General features: G+C 33.1%; 1 pseudogene; it reads right to left on the reverse strand.

Annotated features, from left to right (window-relative positions):
* Nucleotides 1-7,783: 7,783 nt before the first annotated feature.
* Nucleotides 7,784-8,238, reverse strand: LOC107526910 (ubiquitin-conjugating enzyme E2 L3 pseudogene; annotated as a pseudogene).
* Nucleotides 8,239-8,646: the final 408 nt, after the last annotated feature.

The following is an 8,646-nucleotide window of genomic DNA, read 5'->3' on the forward strand; positions in this document are numbered from 1 at the left end:
GCTCCTGCCACTCCGATGATTAACACTGTGATTCTCAATATATCGAGGGAGAGAGATTTGGTAGTGGGTTGGTAATTTCCCAACAAAATTAAAATATTAAGCTGTTTGTTGTCCTCTGAGCAGTAAGGAGAATGGCAGGGAATGTTAGAGATAAGTACCTCGGTTGGCAATGGCCTTGCTTTTAGTTTTAATACAAGGCATAAATCTGCCAAGTGGAGAAACACCCACAGAGCACAATAAAGTGAATTTTGACAGAACAAATTGTTTTTCTCTCACAGTTGGTGCTGTGGTGTCTGAAAGGAACACAACATGGTTGCTCAGAAAAGTATAAGAGAGGCTCGGTGTTTCTGGCAATCAAATACAGTGTCTGAAATCTGAAGAGCCCCAGGCGAAAACGTAATGGAAAAGTGATTGCCCTTAGCTGTGTTCCCCATCAAAGGTGCTCCTTCATCATCACCTGCTATCACATCTTTAATCCAGGTCTAATGCTCTCAACAGCCTACAATCAGGCCTTTTAGTTTTAGAATATGCTTCTTGAAAAGTCTGTACAGATCCTTTTTTCTATGAACAAAATCTCAGCTATGTTGTGCCAGAGAATCTAGCAGGCGATTGTGCACACAGTAGGCATTTGGAAGCAGCCTGATATGGCAAAGGGCAGTGAAGTAAGACAGTTCTCTTGCAAATGGTTATACGCTCTTAGACAAAACACTCTTTTTGTTCCTAATCTGCAGCGCGGATCTGATCTTTTCTTTACAGGATTGATGTAAATGGCAAGTGAGGTGATTTGTTGGAATGTTAGAAATATACAATGGTAAATAGTGAGGGATTATCACTGAAAAGTTCATTGGATTCATTTTCTAATCCTGAAATAAACTTTATGAAATAATTGGAATTATTCTGATCCAAAATACTTATCTACATTTCAAGATAATTTAAATATCTCTATTGAGACGCTTTAAATTACTATTTGGAAATAATTTTAGACTTATTGAAAAGCAGCAAAAATACCACAGAGGTCTTGTAATGCCCTTACCTAGTTTTCCTTATGTTAACATCTTACATATCTATAGTACACTTATAAAAACTAGGAAATTAAATTTGGTATAATACTATTAACTAATATACAGACCTTATTTTACCAGTTTTCTTCCTAATACCCTTTATCTGGTTTAAGATCTAATCCAGGATTTCACAGTTTATATTTATCTAGTAGTTATGTCTATTTAGACTTCTTCAGTCTTGGTCAGTCCCTCAGTCTTTCTTTGTCTTTTATAACTTGACATTTTTCAAAAAAAGTATTATTGGTGGATTATTTTGTAGAGAACTCTTTTATTTGGGTGTGTCTGGGTTATTTTTCAATGATTAGACTAAGGGTGATTTTTAGTAAAAATACTAGTCACCCCAGCTAAACTGTTACTGAGTTCTCTCTGCATCTTGCCCAAGAGTAGCATGCTTATGTCTCCCTGCACGTGCCTGTCTTACCTTAGATTTAAGGCCACATGATTTCCCTGTGACCTCCAACGCTGAACAGGTTCAAAAAACTTTGTTTTTAATTGTAATGTTGGGAGAAGTGATTTTTCCCTCTACGTCCTCAAGTAGAAACTGAAAGGCCAACTGTTTATTCCCTGTGGTTTATGCTCTCTCTATACAGAAAATTGTTGTGTCTTTTTTAATTTCCAGAATTAGGATGATTTTTTTTTATCAACCCAGCACCTCACTGATATCTCTCTTCTCTTTTTTGTAGTTTTTCTTGGTCTGCCTTTGCTTGCCACAGAGCTCTTCAGTGGGGAGAAGTGTAATAGATTATAAGCTGAAAATTCATGATTTTCCTACTTGACTTGTTATTTCTAAGTTTGAGTTTCTCTGTCCTCAAGTTCTGATGGGTGTATAGTCTTTGTGTTGATTTATTTTTATTTTCCCCCTCTTATTGTTCTTTATGTCTGTAATGCATATTCTTCTTTTTAGCACCTGGAAGTCCACTTTGAGTATATATTTGTGTTGCTATATCTTAACACCAAAACTCTAATCTATTAACATTTCAAAGGGAAGTGTGTGTTTTCAGATAACAGGTTTGTAAATGCTATGGGAATAATATGCAAAAAATGTGTTAAAATTTGTATCAATACAATCATAGTGCCTCATGGGTTCTGAGAATATTTGCAAGTGTTGAGCTGCACTTTCAATGCAGATTTACAATGTTGAATATTGGTTGCATTAAAAGCAGATAATTCAGATTGCATGGCGAGCTTAATGGTTCTTCTATTATATTCTCTGCTGTGCAGAGAAAACTCTTGTCCTGATTCATCCTAGTGTTATCATAGTCTATTATTACCATTCAATGTTTTAAATCTAAAATTATCTATAATAGTTTTGCATGTAAGTGAACATGTACCAAAATTTGTAGAGCAGTATCTTGATGGAGATTTTTCAAAAATGCTCTGAATTCCAAATATTCATTCCTTGTCATTGATTGTTACCAAAGCAATTGACCAAGAAGAAATGTCAACTATTCATCTTTGAGAAGGGAACAGTTCTGTCATTTAACAAAGACACTAGAAAAATACAATTCAGAGTACTAATTTAACTGAAACTAAGTTATGCTATGTTTATTACGAATGATTCCATGGTATATACAGCAAAATGTATTATGTGTTATCTCTACTGTTACAAAATAATTAAAGAAGACAATTTAGGTGATACAAACAAATGTTAACACTTCATAAAGTAGGTGATTTCTGTTTGCTGAACTGCAAAATGAGGCAGAAGGCAGGGAGCCTTTATAAGACAAAGAACAAAGAGCAAGGAAGAGAAAAATATAAAATATTGGTTTGGTTGGGGCCACAGAGACAACCTTTTTGGAAGGGGTGAGAAAGCAGAGTGGGCTTGGTGCTTGGGGATTGACCCACTTGATAGGATGCCTTTCTGGTTAAGCAGAGCACTTACAGGTACACGAAAGTTATCTTAGTTTTGGTTTGCTGATATGATACCCCAGGCAAGAGTGGCTCCATCTTGGGCCTAAAAAGCTATTTCTACAATCCTCATTTTAATCTTCCTCTTGACTATTAAAGATATTCAATCAAAAATATTGGTCTCAGCGTGACTCCAAGTTACTATTGCCTGTTTGGGTCTCACTGCAGTACTCACACCATGTCAGGCTCATATTCTTGGAGCTGATTATGCTCTGTTCTTTTTAGTCATTTCAGTAAAAGAGACGCTCTGTCAACCTGTCAATGACTGCTCCCATGCACTTAAAATTTTTGAGAAAATACAGCATAAAAGGGAGAGACAAATAATAATTAATCACAAAACACTATCCATGGTTTGAAGAGTGCTGCTGAGTCAAGGTTCTTATCACCCCAAGCAGCTAGAATTAAATAAGCCAACAAGTGTTCTTGAAGAGGAAGATACTTCTATAAGCCAGTTGACATGTTTATGAATTTCGTGTAACTGTATCTTCACTTTCCCAGAAGCCTTTATCCAGTACCTTGTTCCAGAGAAACTAAGGCATTGGAAATCAAGGAGAGTTTGTGATGAGCGGAAAAAGCTACAGGATTTCCAGTTTTAGAGCAACTCCAACAGTTGGTTGTGGGTTGGATTACCCTCCTTTGTAATGGCCTGAGTGAGGCATGAGAACAATGGCATTATCTTTATACAACAGAATAAGGCAAAAGGTGGACAAAACAATCATAAAGACCTTCATGGTGTAACAAGGAAAGCAAGGTCAGAGAAAGGAGAAATAGAAAGAAATGTCATTGAGCTGACACCTTGGGAAGAAGCAGCCTACCTCAATGCTGGCTCCTTTTTCTAGTCAATTTGATTTTGAGGCCCCCAGCATTTACACAGGACCAGATGCCAGATGGAGTTTTCTTCAGTTGTGACATATGCATCCAAGGCTAAATGCCTTGTAATTTGACAGCAATGTCACTGGTCAAGAGCACTTGGTAAGGCCCTTCATATCAATCTGACTTTTGCAAGATTATCAGAGTAACACAATAACTGTATATAAATGAAAAAAGACTTAAAAGTATCTATGGTTAAAGACCTACTGAGAGTTCTTTATAGTGGAATTGACAAGAAAATTTGATTATTTCTCTGACATACAATATTTTAAGGTAGTAACTGGAATTATGACTAATAACATTATATCAAGACATATCAGATATTTATTTTTGGAATACATATTAATAACATACACATACAAACATAGTCTAAAGAATATTTAGCATCGATTATTATTTGACAATGCTTTCAATATAATTCACTCTATCAAGTAAGCTTAATTAGCTTAATGTTTTTCTTTTTATAAGGAAAGAGAACAGATCATTTAACATATTCCAGGTACCCCTGGAAAATTCTAAAGTTAGTTCAAGGTCAAAAAGTCTAAAATTAGAATTTGACTTATGTGTGAAGATTGTGAGAAATATCAATTTAACAAAAGTGACGATTAAAGACTTAAAAAGCAAATATAAAAAGTTACATAGGTTAAAAAAGTTAACTCTGTTAATACTGAATAGACTGATTTTTCATAAGTAGTCAAGACCAGAAAAAGACAATGTGAACCGTAGCAAATTATTTCAGTAAGACAAAATTTTTGCTTTCCAGGCAGATTACTTAAAAGGCAAAGAATTTAACAGCAGCAACAAAAAAAGCAAAGAAAAACCTTTGTTTATAATTTCTTATTAAGAACAGATCAATAATCTAAAAAAAATGTTGTTCATTTAACAGAGAGAAGAGCAAGATCTAACTTTGTACCAGTGTACTTTTGATATTAAAACTCAATTTTGTCCACTTTTATTAAAAATAATTGGCATACATCACAGTATAATTTTAAGGCTTAAAGCATGGTGGTTTGATTTACATATATTTTGAAATAATTACAATAGGTTCAGCTAACATTCATAATCTTATATAAATACAATAAAAAGAAAAAATTCTTGTTGTAATGAGAACACAGGATTTTTATGTTTAACAACTTTTTAATGCCATATAGCAGTGTTAACTATAGTCATTATTTAATACATTATATCCTTAGTATTTACCTCATAAATGAAAGTTTGTGCCTTTTGACCACCCTCATTCAATTCCCCTACCACCACCCACCTCTGCTTCTGATAATCACAAGTCTGATAATTTTTCTATGATTTTTAAAACGTTTTTATATATAAATGAGATCATACAGTATTTGTCTTTATCTGTCTCAGTTATTTCACTTAGCATAGTGGGATGGTTCAACATACACAAGCCAATGTGATATACACATTGACTGAAAGGACAATATGACATCTCAATAGACACAGAAAAAGCATTTGAAAAAATTAATATCCATTCATGATAAAAACTCAACAAATTAGCCATAGAAAGAACATATCACAACATAATAAAGGAAATACATGACAAGCCCATAACGAACACCATACTAAATGCTGAACGGTTGAAAGAATTTCTGTAAGATCCCATTCTTACCACTCCTATTCAACATAGTACTCAGAGTCATAGCTAGCACTCAGAGTAATAGCTAGTACTCAGAGGCATAGCTAGTACTCAGAGTCACAAGTAGTGCTCAGCATCAAAACCAGTGCTCAGAGTCACTGCTAGTACCAGGAGTCACTGCTAGTACTCGGAGTCATAGCTAGTACTCAGAGGCATAGACATAGCTAGTGGAATCAGGCAAGAAAAAGAAAAAAAGATATCAGCAAAAGAATATGTAAAATTTTCTCCATTCGCAGATGACATGGTTTTTAAACTATTAGATCTCATCAATAAATTCAGTAAATTTGCAGGATATAAAAAGAACATACAAATTAAGTGGCCTTACTATACACTGACAGTAAATTTTTGAAAAAGAAATTAAAAATCAAATTTCACTTACAATAGCATCAAAAACAATAAAATACTTAAGAATAAAGTTAACCAAGGAGGTGAAGGATCTCTGCTCTGAAAATGACAAGAGATTGATGAAAGAAATAAAAAAAGACACATAAATGAAAAGGTATCGCTTGTTCATGGATTGGAAAGATTAATATTGCTAAAATGTCAATATTAGCAAAATCCATCTATATATTCAATGAAATATTTATCAATATTCCAATGACCTTTTTAAGAGAAGTAGAAAAAATAATACTAAAATTTATATGTAACCACAAAAAACCCTGAATAGCCAAATAAATATTGAGAAAGAGGAACAAAACAGAAGGCATCACACTTCTTGACTTTAAGCTATACTATAAAGCTGTAGTAATCAGAACAGTATGGTACTGGTATAAAAACAGACAAATAGACCAATAGAACAAAATTGAGAGTCCAGAAATAAACCCAAGCATATATGGTCAACTAATATTTGACAAGGGAGACAAAACTCATTTTTCTGAAACTTAAATAAATCTATTGCAATCTTAGCAGCTCAACCACTCATAAAATTCCTTTCCCAAGATTCCTTTTCCACAAACCTTCTACAACGTTTTATATTCATTCAATTTTTTTCTGTTTTTTTTTTTCTCTTTCTCATTTTAGAACAATCAATTTACTTTAGAATACAATTGCTTTCTTTTTTCTTTAACAAACAAACATGTCCTCCATACCTATTATATCCAAAACCACATTGTACTTTTATTACCTACTTTTCATACTCAGTTGTTTTATTTTACCCTATTTTTAAGTAGTTTTAATTGATTAGGCTTCTTAACCCTTAAAAGCCTTAATTCCTAGTGAAATCTAAGAGGTAGACAATTGTGTATTGTCTGTTATACTAGCATTCTGTGGATTGGCAAATTTATAAAGAGATTTCATAATTTCCTTTTCATAGTAAAATTTTCAAGATGGCACATAACATGTTTACTAATAGACCCAAATATATTTAATTCCTCTGTAAAAGGAAGCCAAAAGTGAGTAAGCTTAGGTTCAGTAATTAATGTTTGTGTTTTAATTTAGTTGGAAATGATGTAAATATTCAATGAATATTTATCATTTAACTTATCTCAGTATAACTTTAAGGTTTCAAGTTACAAAAAAAAAATTCCAACAAACTATTTTTAAGTAAATATACTATATAATTATTGCTGAAAAGTTTATAAACTTTTATATTACAAGTCTATTTAAATTAGTTGTTTTAAAATATGTTTATATTACTCATGAAAATTTTATGAGACATTAAACAGCTAACCGTCATCTGAATTTTTTCTTTATTACATCCTGTAACAGAGATCACATGAGCTTATTTGACTTTTAGGAAACCTGGGTAAAATAACAGTTGCATGTTTGTATTATATTTGAAATTGTTAGCTTTAAGACATACCTGTTTTAATTATACCAACAAATTTATAGATAATTTACTGAAGATTATCCTATATGAGGTGAAATGGAAAAATATTTGGAAATATACATATATTCAATCATTTAACTTATCTCAGTAGAACTTTAAGGTTTCAAGTTACAAAAAACTCCCCAACAAACTATTAAGTCAATATACTCTATTGTTGAAAAGTTTATAAACTTTTATATTACACGTCCATTTAAACTAGTTGTTTTTAAATATGTTTACATTATTGAAGCAGTGATTTTTAAAACAAAGAAAGCAGAATGAGAACATCTTAAATTGTTAATCCTTTCTTTACAGGTTACCTAAGACCACTTTTGATTAAGAAAACTGTGGAAAGTTAGTAACTGTCACAAGCTAACTGCCAGGCAGTGGCACGTGTCAATTTTCCACAAAGTCCTGTTTGCCGGGTGTCTGAACGCACTGCTCTGGATCTCTGCTCACATTTGTTGGAATCAATCCTGGCAGATTTTAGTCCACAGGTCTCTTTTCCCCATATTTGTTTGTAAATTCTTCAGCATTCTTGCAGAATTTTTTATGGTCCTTAGAGTATTCTTCAGCTAGATCAGCCGAAGTAGGTCCTTGGGCTGGGGGTGGCTCACCAGTGCAATGAGGGATTGTATTATTTGGTCAGTTTTGGTTCCTGGCTTCCAATTTTCAACACTAATTACTGGCAGACCTATCCCTTTTCATCCATGTTGGTGTGATAGACCTTTGTTTTAAATATATTTGATGATTTGAATAGGTACTCTTCTGGAAAGTTGATTTCATTCTCAAGGGCCCCTTATCATATGGAGGGTTGTGAAGAACAATAAGCCCTTGCCAAGTCAATAAATCAGCTTCATCATCTGTATGTTATGGAAGTTTTTCAATCAACATTTGTGGATTTCTTCAAGCTCCTTCATCAGCCTCCTGCTGGCTGCCATCTTGGATCTGGTGCTTCTTTCCATTTCTGAGAATTCTTGATTTATGTAGATATTTTTTGGTCTTTAGCCAATTAAATAGGACTCTTCACAAATTAATTTTGGCAACACCATCCAGAGGCAGAAAAATATTACACATATGTAGTACATATACATAGTGATATATAAACATCCAGAAGCAGAACTGTTACAGGTTTTCTTTTAGAATTTTATTCATGATATGTGTATGATAAGGCAAAACACATTAGTTTATAAAACAACAGTTGATCCAAAACTTGTATTTCTGGCTGATGGAATAAATTAAGATTACCTACTCAGATAGTTTAAGCTTTTTTTTTAAACCTCACCAGAAGACAGGTTTTTAAATTGATTTTAGAGGGAGGAAGAGAGAGCGAAAACAAAACAAAACAT

This window comes from Miniopterus natalensis, chromosome X, assembly GCF_054644295.1.
Source record: "Miniopterus natalensis isolate mMinNat1 chromosome X, mMinNat1.hap1, whole genome shotgun sequence".
In the NCBI taxonomy this organism is placed as follows: domain Eukaryota; kingdom Metazoa; phylum Chordata; class Mammalia; order Chiroptera; family Miniopteridae; genus Miniopterus; species Miniopterus natalensis.